Source organism: Eptatretus burgeri, chromosome 1 (genome assembly GCF_056783735.1).
Source record: "Eptatretus burgeri isolate ZD-2024b chromosome 1, Ebu_testis_v1, whole genome shotgun sequence".
NCBI lineage: Eukaryota > Metazoa > Chordata > Myxini > Myxiniformes > Myxinidae > Eptatretus > Eptatretus burgeri.
Genome location: NC_140961.1, coordinates 71,233,676 through 71,247,385, shown reverse-complemented (window position 1 = coordinate 71,247,385; position 13,710 = coordinate 71,233,676). Strand labels below are relative to the sequence as shown.

The 13,710-nt window shown below is 41.5% G+C and overlaps 1 protein-coding gene across 2 annotated transcripts in view; it reads left to right on the top strand.

The window, feature by feature from the left end:
* Window positions 1-13,710, top strand: part of LOC147034710 (voltage-dependent calcium channel gamma-2 subunit-like) — a 233,714-nt gene that overhangs the window by 53,990 nt on the left and 166,014 nt on the right. The window lies entirely within an intron of this gene.

The window sequence follows — 13,710 nt, the reverse complement described above, 5'->3', positions numbered from 1 at the left end:
TTTATCCAAGTTTGTTCCTGGACCACAGAAAGAATACCCTGGCAGATGTAATTCCCCTGGTATTCCAGTTGTTGTAAATTTACTTACTGATAACTTTTGGATATTTGTTTGAATCTCCCCCCCAGAATATCCCCCGTACCAGAGAGAGAGTGAGAGAGAATATTTGTTTGAATATTTGTTTGAATGTTTGTCCCCAACGTTTTTGTTTGAAGATGAATTTACTCTTTTTAGAGCCACACACCGAACATATCTCCTTTTTGTACAATCCTATTATTTTTACTTTAAGCATACGAGATATTTTTACTCTTGGTTTTCTTTTTGCATTTGAGACAATAACTCATTTATTTATGAGAAAAATTCCGATAGAGTGCGAAAACCTTTTTAGTTTCCAACATGCACATTTGAATCTTAATTTTTATAATATAAAGAATCCTTAGAAATGTCTTCCATGTCTCCTCCATTTTTTGAAGAAAAAAATATGTAAAACTTTAATCAACATACCAACATCATCAATATAATATTTTCCTTCTTTCTCTTCTTTATCTCCACTTTTTCGTTAAAATCTTCCCCCTGAAATCACTGAAATCGCTGTTAATACTCTTGACGCATATATTTATCCGAGACTTGTCAATTCTTTGTTGTCCTCCTCAGTGCGTTGAGATCAATTTATTTTCTGTAATACTTTTTTTCTTTTTTTCTTTTTTTAGCTCCAATCTTTTTTTTACTCTCCAATTTTACAATAAAAAATCTCCAATTTTTTTTACCTCCAATCTTTTTTTAGCTCGCCTGTTCGAAGAACAGAGAGCTATAGCGATACCCCCGGTGTGAGCGTCAGCGTCAGCGTGAGCGTGAAAATGTTAAATTTTTTGATGCAAGTTATTTTAACCTCCGCCATCGAAGATCGGAGGTTACTGTTTTCACCCCTTTTTGTTTGTTACTTATGAAATCTAAAGATTTTTTAAGTATATTGATCACTTCCGTTTCTGTTTGTTTGTTTGTGTGTTTGTTTGTTTGTTTGTAGGCACGATAACTCGAGAACGGAAGAAGCTACCAATGTCAAATTGCACCACGTGATTCAGGAGGGCGATGGCTAGTGCTGATTAGATTTTGGTCAAAATCGGTCAAAGGTCAAGGTCACAGTGAGGTCAAAAATAATTCCGTAAATTAATGTGGAGAAATGGAGTATTTTTGCTTCGCTCGACATTATGAGTTCGTTTTAACTTCGATTTTAATTTTGTCTTCGGTTTTTGCGATCGCTTAGGACGCTTAAATCTCAGTTGTCGAAATTCTGGTAAAAAAATCGGATGTTTTGGAGATGTTTTAAGATTGTATAAAAAATATTTCACTCGACGCGTCACGGGTCATGCTATGATGCAGTGCGCTCGAGCAGACGCGTCATTGAGTCACGTTAGGGTTTTCCGTGTGCGCTGATGGTGTTTTCGATAAAGATGGCGTTTACAAGTCATTTTTATCCCAATAAAGGTTATCGTCGCATGCCTGACTCGCTGAGCCATCGGATTATGTAAAGATTGTTGGTGGATGGCCGAATATTACGGTTTTTGACTTTGATAAAATAATATTGAATAATTGCGTGGAGAAATGGAGATTTTTGCTTCGCTCGACGTTACGAGTTCGTTTTAACTTCGATTTTAATTTTGTCTTCGGTTTTTGCGATCGCTTAGGACGCTTAAAACTCGGTTGTCGAAATTCTGGTAAAAATCGGATGTTTTGGAGACGTTTTAAGATTGTATAAAAAATATTTCACTCGACGCGTCACGGGTCGTCACGTGATGCAGTGCGCTCGAGCAGATGCATCGTTGAGTCATGTAAAAGTTTTCCGTGTGCACGCTGATGGTGTTTTCGATAAATATGGTATTTAAAAGTCATTTTTTTATCCCAATAAAGGTTATCGTCACATGCTTGACTCGTTAAGCCGTCGGATTATGTAAAGATTGTTGGTGGATGGCCGAATATTATGGTTTTGTGACTTTGATAAAATAATATAAAATAATTGCGTGGAGAAATGGAGATTTTTGCTTCGGTCGACGTTACGATTTTTGATGGTTCGGTACAGAATCATCGCAGAAACTTCTGGTTTGCGTGGCTACCTTCTCGAGAGACAGCTTTTATTAGACAAGGTCAGAGGTCAAGTTGACGATATCGTAAGTACCAGTCTTTGACTGCTTGTTTGTTTGTTTGTTTGTTTGTGAACAGTATTACGGAAAAACTCCTCAACGGATTTCGATGAAAATTGGTGGGGGGGGGGAGTTAGGTATGGTCCAAGGATCATGCCATTAGATTTTGGACTTGGTCCCCCCCAACCCCCCAAAAAAAAATTGTTAGAGAAAATTTTTTTGTTGTTGTTTGCATTTCTACATGTTTTGAGTGATTTCCAACCCCCTCCCACAAAAAAAAATTGTATTAGGAAAAATTTATTTTTTTGCATTTCTACATGTTTTAAGTGATTTCCAACCCTCCCCCAAAAAAATGTTCGAGAAAAAAAAAATTTTGCAACTTTTTTTTCAACAAAATTTCAATCTTTTTTTTGCATGTCTACATGTTTTAAGTGATTAGGATTTCGACGAAACTTGGTGGGGGGGTTGGATATGGTCCAAGGATCATGCCATTACATTTTGGACTTGGTCCCCCCCCAAAAATTGTTAGAGAAAAAATTTTTTTTTTTTGCATTTCTACATGTTTTAAGAGATTTCCATCCAACCCCCCCCCCCCAAAAAAAAATTGAGACAAAAATTTTTTTTTTTTGCATTTCTACATGTTTTAAGTGATTACCAACCCCCCCCAAAAAGAAATTGTTGGAGAAAAAAAAATTTTGCAACAAAATTTCGATTTCTTTTTTTTGCATTCCCACATGTTTTAAGTGATTTCCAACCCCCCCCCCCCCCCCAAAAAAAAAAAAAATGTTGGAGAAAAGAACTATAACTCTGTCAGCACTGTTGACAACATATTTCATGAATAAGATATAAGGTTCACTTGAGTGACCCAGCAGTATTGGCAGTGGAGGTTTTGCACTCTCCCGAGTGCTCCCCCTCAAGTATGCTTTCTAATGTTTTTATCCACCACACTTTTTTATACGCCCGATATATATATATATATATATATATATATATATATATATATATATATATATATATATATATATATATATATATATATATATATATATATATATATATATATATATATATATATATATATATATATATATACAGTGGGACCCGCTTAATAGAATCACGGTTAATAGAATCACCCATATTATAGAATCAAAATCGTTGAGACTGATTCCATTGTATCTAAATGTACACAATTTTTCCCGTTTATTAGAATCAAAAACCCGCTTAATAGAATCAGCTGCTGGCCATCCACTTCGACAGTTCAGCGCCTACTGGCCGCACAGTTCCAACTTTTGCCACCAGGCGGCTGACGTCACGCTAAAAATAATGCTGTGCCACTACAGTGATTTCGGTAGTCATTGTACAGATAGGCAGACGGCTGACAGCTGCAGTCTAAACACTAGGCGTGTCGTCATTTCCACGATGGACAGAAAACGAAAGCGGACGGATCGTTCAAACATTGATAAAGCACAAATCCTGAGGGACTATGACGCTTTGCCCAGAATGAGCCAACGAGAAGCTGCAGACAAGTTGGAAATTAACCAGCTGATCCTATGCAAGATTCTGAAAGATCGAGAGGCCATTCTAAAAGGTCAAGTGGATTAGTCTTCTTCTCAGAAACGCAAGCGAAGCGGCAATGCACCCGATGTCGAATCAGCAATGGTCAAGTGGATTGAAACTTCTAGAGAAAAGGAAGCACCGCTTTCTGGACCTCTGATGCGGGAGAAAGCGGCTCAGTTCGCGGAAAACTTCAACAACAAGAAGTTCAGTGCGACAAACGGCTGGATTGACCGGTTCAAGAAAAGACATGGAATCGTCCACAAAAACTTCACGGAGAGGCAGCAGCGGCTGACGTAGGAGGGAAACAACAATGGCTGGACCACGTGTTTCCGGATCTCGTAGAAGGCTTCACGGCTGATGAGATCTGGAATGCTGACGATGCCGGGTTGTATTTCGGGCCTTACCAGACGGAACGTTCCTCTTCAAGGGAGATCAGCACTGCGGTGGGAAAAAGCCAAAGGAAAGAATCACGGTGCTTTTTTGCTGCTCGATGACTGGTGCTAAGCGTCCTCCTTTCGGTATTGTTAAAAGCAAGAATCCACGGTGTTTCAAAGGCCTCAAAACAATTCCAGTTCGCTACAGAGCCAATTCCTCCGCATGGATGACAGGTTTCCTCTTCACTGAATGGCTCGATGAGTGGAATCGCGAGCTTCGGCGTCATGACCAGAAAATGTTGCTTCTCATCGACAACTGTCCGGCACATCCCCAATCACTTCAACTGTCGAACATTACTGTGGCATTTCTCCCGCCGAACACAACCTCTGTTCTTCAACCGTTAGATCAGGGAATTATCCGTTCATTCAAAGCTCATTACCACCGTGCCATGCTACGAAAAGTGCTCACTGAGATTGACAACGAGGATGGAGCAATGACAGAGAGTGGCTTGGCGAAAAAGATAACGATCCTCAACGCCATGCTGTTTACGGACGCAGCATGGAATGATGTGAAGACTACCGGCATAGTGAACTGCTGGCGCAAAGGAGGAATTTTCATCGGAGCGGCAAGCGAAGGCGAAAGGGTCGAGAGCAATGACGACGACGAGTTAGCCAACCCTCTTCAAATGGATCCCGACCAATGGCAGGACTTCGTCAACATGGACGCCACTCTCCAAACCACAGACGATGATGTCACAGACGAGGCCATCGTTTCGGCAGTCCAACGCGAAATGGGAATTGCTACTGACGCAGACTATGACGCCGACACTAAAGAGGAGGAAGAGGAGGAAGAGGAGATCTCTGTCCCGACCATCAAGGAAATGATGTCTGCAGCTAAGACGATCAAGCTTGGTTTGCTATCACATGGGTTCAGTGACATGGCCTTCCTGCGCAAACTTGACAAGGAGGTCACCGCCATTGCCACAGACTCGTTAAAGCAGGCAACAATCGACAATTTTTTCATTACAGAGTAGGCTCATCGACAAACCGATGTTGTTTTGCTTTGAAAAGTACATATGTACTGTACGTGTAATTGTTTTATTTTCAGTAGTAAGTTACATTGTTTTGAGCAAGTGTGTCATATAAATCAAACTATGCTGAGTATTTGTCTCCGTATGTGTACTCGACATTTGATCTGCTTGATACTCCACAACTCTGGTGAACTCGGATATGAGAATCACCCGCTTATTAGAATCAAATTTGTCCGACCCAAAGTGATTCTATTAAGCGGGTCCCACTATATATATATATATATATATACATATATATATATATATATATATATATATATATATATATATATATATATATATATATATATATATATATATATATATATATATATATATATATATATATATATATATATATATATATATATATCGGGGCATATTTTGTGATTCCGTCCGTCTGTCTCTGTCTGTCTGTCTGTCCATCCGTTCCGCACTCTAACTCCCAAAGTTTTCAACTTTCACGTTTCATATTTGGTACATAGGTACAGACTGTGGAGACGGTGTGTCACGACATACCTTCGTCATCTAAACTGGTTGCCATGGCAACCAGGATGCTGTTTCCGTCCGTTCCTGTCCCCACTCGAACTCCCAAAGTTTTCAACTTTCACGTTTCATATTTGGTACATAGCTACAGACTGTGGAGATGGTGTCATGACATATGTTCGTCATCTAAAGTGGTTGCCATGGCAACCAGGATGCTGTTTTCCATCAGTTCCTGTCCACACTCTAACTCCCAAAGTTTTCAACTTTCACGTTTCATATTTGGTACATAGGTACAGACTGTGGAGACGGTGTGTAGCGACATACGGTCGTCATCTAAAGTGGTTGCCATGGCAACCAGGATGCTGTTTTCCATGTAGTTGCACATTTATGTATATACCTTCTTGTTAGGGCGTATATTGTGCTCATTTGCGCTCTTGTTGCTGATTACAATATACAAATACATTTATTGCTTTATAATTATACTTCACTGCAATGCTTTATAAAAAAATATTAATTATTGGACTCATCTTTTAAAAACGAAAAATGTATAAACAGCGAGCATTGGGTGGCTTTGACAACAACTCTGGTTAATCTCACTATTTTCCATATTTTTATGTTTATTCATTCTCTCTCTTTCCTCCCTCTCTCTTTCCCCTGTCCTCCTTCTCTCTCTTCTTCCATTTTTCATTCACAAATCATTTTTCTTCCGACATTCAGTGGTAGTAATTCTACCATTACTATATATATATATATATATATATATATATATATATATATATATATATATATATATGAGGCGCCGCGAGTAGGAGTGATGCAAGGGCCAAATCGGCCATTTTGGAGTTAATATCCAAATTATCCAAACAAAGTTAATATCCAAACCGGCCATGCCATATCGCACTATTTTAACCCTTCCCCTATCATCCGAGCCTATCATCATCATATCATTAAAAAATGTCGCTTACATCATTCTTCGCCGGGCCTCATATATATATATATATATATATATATATATATATATATATATATATATATATATATATATATATATATATATATATATATATACTTCTTTATCATCTTTCAACAATAAAAAATAATTCTCATTAGCATCTACAATTGATGATTTTTTTTCATTTTCATCATGAAAGAGAATTAAACTCATTTAGCATGGGATAAAATATCTTTGTATTGACATTTATTAATTGTTTTCATGTTCATTAACTGGTCTCAAATAGCTGGTGCTTCATTTAAAACAATTCTTATTTCCAGCCTTCTTACTACCTAACAACAATAACAGTGAAAAACTAAATGCAATGGGTCATTTGGAAGAAAACTAACACCTGAACCAAGCCTACTTAAAGCCTCAATAATGTGTTTCTCCTTCTCATTCTTCCTACTTTTACCAGAAAGACTAACCCTATAATTAAGAGTGTCCAGCAGATCAATATATACTCTATCATCCTCATTTTTTTTATTTTCAATGGTTTATCGAAATAAATTGATTCACCCCTCACAGTTGAATCTTATCTTCCATCTTTTGTAAGAAGAAACATTAATCTCGGAGTTAATTTAACTGGTGGTTGAACAGAACTCAATAACGTGAATTCATCATTAATTATCAACCCCTTTTATTTTAACAAGATGGAATATTGCTGGTTGTTCTGTTGGAATGAGACTTGCTTTGGTTTTTGAATGTGTTGAATATTATTTGTTTTGGAGAGCACTCACAACATAATCAGGGGATTGATTTATCTCCTCCAGTTGTTTAAATATATAATCCTTCATCATCATATTCTAGTTCTCCTATATCTTCTAGTTCTTGATCCGTCATTTGATGAAAATCTTTTATCATTTGAAGTTTTTTTGTGGTGTATTCTATCATAGGAACTGGAGACATTTGTTGGGGAGTTTTTTTTTTAAGTGATTTTCTCTTCTTTTCTTCTTCTTTAAATTTTTTCTCTTCTTTTCTTTCAAACGCTTCTTCACCCATTAGTTTCTGTTTGCATTTCTTCTTTATGTCTTCCTCTTGTTTTACAACTTTTGAAACCAACTCTTGATGTTCCTTAAATCTTCTTGCTCATTCTTTCGCATCAATTTATTTATTGGAAAATATTATTTAATGAATCGTAAAGATCAACAGGGAAATTTTCCTTTCCTTTATCATGAAAGTAGATGTGTTCAAATAAATTACTTTCCTTAAATATTTCATCCAATTCTTTATTAGAATTGATAATAGTTGTAATTTCTTCTTCACTAATACTTGTATCTCTGCTTTTCATATGTATGCATTGAGTTTCTTCATCAACATCAAAACCAAATGATAAAATCTTAACTCCATTACCACTCAGATGTTTAATAATTTGGCTCATTCCTTCTGGATTAGTTTCTAATAACCCAAAACCACCAGATTTTAGTTTATTTAACTCACTCTTACAATGTGAATATTTTGTTTTACCAAGAGAGACCTCCTCAAATATTTGACCTTCGTTCCTCAATCGCATATGTTCCTCTATTGAAATGTCGTAATAATCTCGACCTTCTACTTCTGGTCGCATTATTCTGGTTGTTGTAGATACAATACATATCACAGGGTCTTTTTTTATTTTTTAAACATGTAATCTTTTCAATTTCACTATTCAAGAACTTGGATTTATGGTAGCTCGGCATCATCTCTTGCATTCCTTTGACAGGCAGATGCTAAACGAGACGCATTCCAGATCAGTCCATCGGACAGTTTGTACGTGTGAGATCCTCTTTTCTGCATAACTTGGCGAGGCGCTCAAAATTTGGATTGCCTTTTCGGAGGATGCCAGGTTTCCTCACTCGGACGAAGGAACCACATTCAAAGTTCACATCCTTTGCTCCACGGCGTTTGTCGGTGTACACCTTTTGCTTGTTCTGCTTCTCTTGTGCTCTGAGCGCCATGTCTTTGTGTGATGGTGTGTTGGGCTTTGGAATCTGCAAACCAGATACGTGTAGCTTAGTGTGCATCTCTCTCCCATGAAGCAGTTCAGCAGGTGATCGCTGTGCTGTGGCATGTCGAGTTGTCCGGTATGTATGAAGAAAGTCCGTTGTAAATGTTTTCCAGTCTTTCCCCTCAATGTTAGCAGTGAGCAAGCTTTCCTTGAAGCTTCTATTGAATCACTCATTTTATCCATTCGCTTGTGGGTAGTACACTGCTGACTTTCTGTTGATAATGTCTCTGTCTTTCAGAAAGGTTTCAAATACCTGAGATGTGAATTGTGAACCATTGTTAGATATAAACTCTTTTGGGTTACCTTCTCTGCTAAAGACAGTTGACAGGAACTTGATCACTGTAGTGGAAGTGACCTGCAAGGTGAAGTAAATTTCTGGCCATTTGCTAAAGTAATCAATGAGAGTGAAAGCGAAATGACAATCCAGTGGTACAGAATCGAAGGGCCCCACTATGTCGATTGCCAATTTCTCCCAAGCAGCATCAGGATAAGGAATCAACTGGAGTGGTGATACATGTGTGACAGCTGTCTTATTGTGCTGCTGGCAAGTAATGCAAGCCTTGATTGCAGACGCGATGTGTGCGTCCATTCCCGGTCACCACTACAGATGTCTTAACCACTGCTTTGTCCTCACTATGCCCTGGTGCATATCATGCGCTAATTTGATGAAATGCGGCTGCAACGTCTCCGGGACAAGAAGGTGCGAGTACCTCTCATCACGCAGTCCTCTTGTAGTGACAGTTCACTTTGCAATCTGAAGTAAGGAAGGAGATCAGGATCCAGGCCTTTTGACATTTTCAGCCAGCGCTTTGTGAGCAATTCATGGAATTTTGTTTGAATGGGACAGGAAATACAGGCAGTTTTGAATTCTTCAGCTGTCACTGCAGTGAGGATTGATGTGAGCGTGACAACTTCAACATCATCCTCCAGACTCGGCTCTGAAATAGGTCGTGGAAGGCGATACAAGCAATCAGCTGTAACGTTTTCAGAGCCAGGCTTGTTCTGAATGTCATAATTAAATGACACAAGCCATGTGGACCATCTGGCCACACACATTCCAACTCTTCCCAATCCTTTCGTGAAAAGCAGTGTAGTGAGAGGACTGTGGTCAGTGCGTAAAGTGAAATGTCTACCCCAGAGATAAGTCCTTCACTTTTCTGTCGCCCACACACATCCAAGTGCTTCCTTTTTCCCTGTGGAATATTTTCTTTCCGATTCAATCAGCGTTCGGGATGCAAATACGAGTTTTTACCGTTTTGTCAGCATGAATATGTGTCAGAACTGCTCCAAGGCCATAATTGGAGGCTTCATTTGTCACGATGGTGTGTACCTCTGGATCAAAGAGAGCAAGAGCTGGACAACTGACAATCAATTTTTTAACCAAATAGAAACTTTGCTGTGCTGTCACTGACCAGGAGAAGGTGGATGGTCCCCACAGTAATTCTCTCAGGGGTTCAACGACCAATGCATAGTTAGGGATGAACTTCGCAAACCATGACGTGAGCCCGAGAAAAGAGCGCAAGCTCTGCACGTCTTTCAGTGGGGGTGCTTCTGACACTGCAACAACATGGGCAGGGTCTGGTTTCATTCCTGTGTGTGTGACACTACATGTCTGAAAAATGAAAGCTCTATCTGTCTGAAGTGGTATTTTGAAAGGTTCAGTTTCAGTCCAGCTGCATCGATGTGCTGTAGTACCGCTCTGAGGTGTTTGTCATGTGCTTCGGGAGTCCCTTCAAAAACGATTACATCATCAAGGTAACACCGGGCTCCAGGTTGATTTTTTTTTTTTAAATGGCAGACATCATCCTCTGAAAACAGCTTGGTGCTTAAGGAAGCCTGTAAGAAATTCGTTTGTAGCAAAACAGTCCCTCATGTGTAATGAAGGCAGTAAGGTCTCTGCTGTTCTTATGCAGTACAACCTGGTGGTACGCACTTTGCAGATCCAGTGGAGAAAAGTGTGCCGCCTTGCAGCTCCGCAAACATTTCCTCCATATACGGAAGAGGATATTCGTCAATCATCACCGCTTCATTTGGCTCTATTAAATCCATGCACAGACGAATACATTCCGTTTTTCTTTATTGTCACGACAATTGGTGAAACCCACTCTGATGATTCGATTGGCTCAATTACATCCAGTTTAACGAGCTCTTCCAGTTCCTGTGAAACAGCATTTCCAACAGACAAAGGTAAACGGCGCAGATTTTGCTGGACTAGAGTCATGTTTGGCCGTATGTTAACAAGATGAAATTATCCCTTTGCACAACCCAGGGTGCCCTCCATGCTGTCACCTGTAACATTTGCGACTGGGATTTTATTTGCAGTGCTTTGGGTGGTACAAGTGATGCGACTATTCAGTAGTTACATGTCAAGTGCAGCAGCCAGGTGTCTGCCCAGAATGGCAGTGCCGCTCCTCACTTTCTAAAATTCAGCGGGCACACAGTAATTCTCAAAAGTCACATCCGCATGCAGACAACCACGCACAGATATCGGATTACTCAGTTAGCTAACCAGGTGTAGTTTTGGCTCAGTCAGTGATATTGATGTATGTAGTATTGCACAGTAACAATGTAGTATTGAAACATTGCAGGTAGATGGATTCAGGAAGTATTGTTGCGGGGCCAGGCGTCGGCCGCGAGCACGACCGCGAGATGGAGCTGCAGCGTCGGCTCGACCGATCGCCCGGAATTCAAATCGTACTTCTTCAGAAAAGTACGGGTCCCTTTTTGGACCGTGAAGGGTCAATATTATTTTATTTGCCAAATCTTCAAAATACCTAGAGACCACATGGCGATCTACCGAGTCATCACACCCTCGACGGCACCTGTACGGAACGAGCTGCTTAGCGTGCTCGTTCCGTGTGCGACCCGAGCGGTTTGATCGCAGAGTTCCGTCGGTCCAATTGTCCCATTACAACGGCCACGGTACTGGCCTGCTAATTCCCCAGCACGCGACACGCTCAGTCAATGAAAGAATAGATGCGAACGAGCTAAAACATTGAACAAATGGGGGTTTATTTATAATGCAATCGGTGGGGAATGAGGGAAGCACGTAAGGGCAGAGCTAAACCGAATATTAAGAATTGCAATTTCATACAGCACAAGCACTTAAACAATTTACGACTTAAAGACGGGCCCACAGGACACACACACACACACACACACACACACACACACACACACACACACACACACACACACACACACACACACACACACACACACACACACACACACACACACACACACAGAATCCGACCAAATGGTCTTTAATTGGACCTCCAGCCCGGAGGACAGTTGGGCTGAAGATCAGGGTAGCTGGCTACCTGGCCGCGAGCGCGCGGCTGGGCGTCCACTCCTTCCCGGAGCTCCGGTCACCGAAGAACGGACCAGCGCAGCCGAACCCAGCTGAGGTGAGACGAGGTGGTCGCCAAGCTCGCGATCATGCGAAGGAGGAGGAGGAGGAGGAGGCGGAGGAGGAGGAGGAGGAGGAGGAGGAGGAGGCGGAGGAGGAGGAGGAGGCGGAGGAGGAGGAGGAGGAGGAGGCGGAGGAGGAGGAGGAGGAGGACGAAGACCAGGGCGGTGACCACTCATGACGACTGATCAACGACTACTGACCACGACTGACCAACGACTACTGACGACCAGGACTGACGACGACGAGGACTGTGGAAAATATCTCTCCCCAGACCATCCGTCTGCGCTCTTATTCCCTCGTCCCCCTCGGAGGAGGGGGGGGGTGTCTCCGCCCTCCCCGCTTCTCCACACCGGACGGCCTTTTGCGCAGAATCCCTCGTCGCCATGTCACTGGCCAGTTTTGGCGCACATATTGCTCGCCGTCGCTCTCACTGGTCAAAACGGGCGGCAAGCCCTTCGATTGGCCAGGTGGCGTGGTGACATCACATGGACCGCCCCTCACACAGTCGGGGAAGTCCGATTGGCCGCACGACGGTCACGTCACTCGATGCATCCCGATTGGTCGAGAGCCACCGCGATGCTCCTCCTTGAACTCCGCCCTCGTACGTGATCGAACACATGGGGATAATGGCGTCGGTCCGAGTGAGGTGAAGATGTTGCTGGCGCTGATGGGGGTGTAGAAATGAACGAAAAGAAAACCTGACTATTAAAATAACTTCACAGCGCATGAACATTTATTTACCCATTAGACAAGGGACGGGAGCCATCTAAAAACACATACTTACCGATATAACTGATCTATGAGAACCTGGGATGTCTGTGTGCTCATGGTTTCCAGATTCGCAACAGTATTGATACAGCCGAGCCTGTATCTCGCATTAGTTCAATGTCCATCGGCTCTCCCCCAGCAGCAGTAACTTGTTCAGTGCGCATTATCTTATCAGCATCTTGAGCCCTATTGTCTACACTCAACAAATTCACGTCAGGGACAGTTACTCTGTGAACCTGTTTAGAGCCCCCGACTTACTTTCGCAAAGTGTCCTCTCTTTTTGCAGCTGTTGCACTGGGCATCCTTAGTCGTTGGTGTAGTAGTTGGTCGTAGTTGTACAGATCCACATGTATAACACGTTTTCCTTTGAGCCGGTTGAGGTTGCTCATCTGACATCCCTTTCACAGGAAGTCTAAAGGATCTCTTGCTGCTCTGTGAATGCTGTGTCTGAGCAGGGTGTATGGCCTGTATGCCACTAGCAGTGCCTTTGCCTACAATCTGAGCCACCGCGTTTGCAGACTCATTCTTTCTAGCCATGGTTATAGCTTTCTGTCACATCAGTTCCATTTCTAGCAGTAAACGTTCTCTCATTCGAGGTGAGTTCGTTTTCTCGACAATCTGGTCCTGGATCATTTTGCTTGCCAGCCATCCAATCTTGCATGTGATAACCATCTCCCTTAATGAAGCAATATATTGTTCCGTTGACTCACCATTTTTCTGACTACGTTGATGAAATTTATGTCGCTCTGCCACAAAATGAACTCTGAGGACAAAAAAATTCCTCAAGGCCGTAAGTGCAGTCTCATAGCTATTTTCAGCAACCGTTGGTGTATGGAAGTCTCTGACCTATGCTACAGCAATGTATCAAAAGCATGTGCTTTTGGGCATCAGCGAGTGCATTATCTTGTATCGCCAGCACGTTGTTTT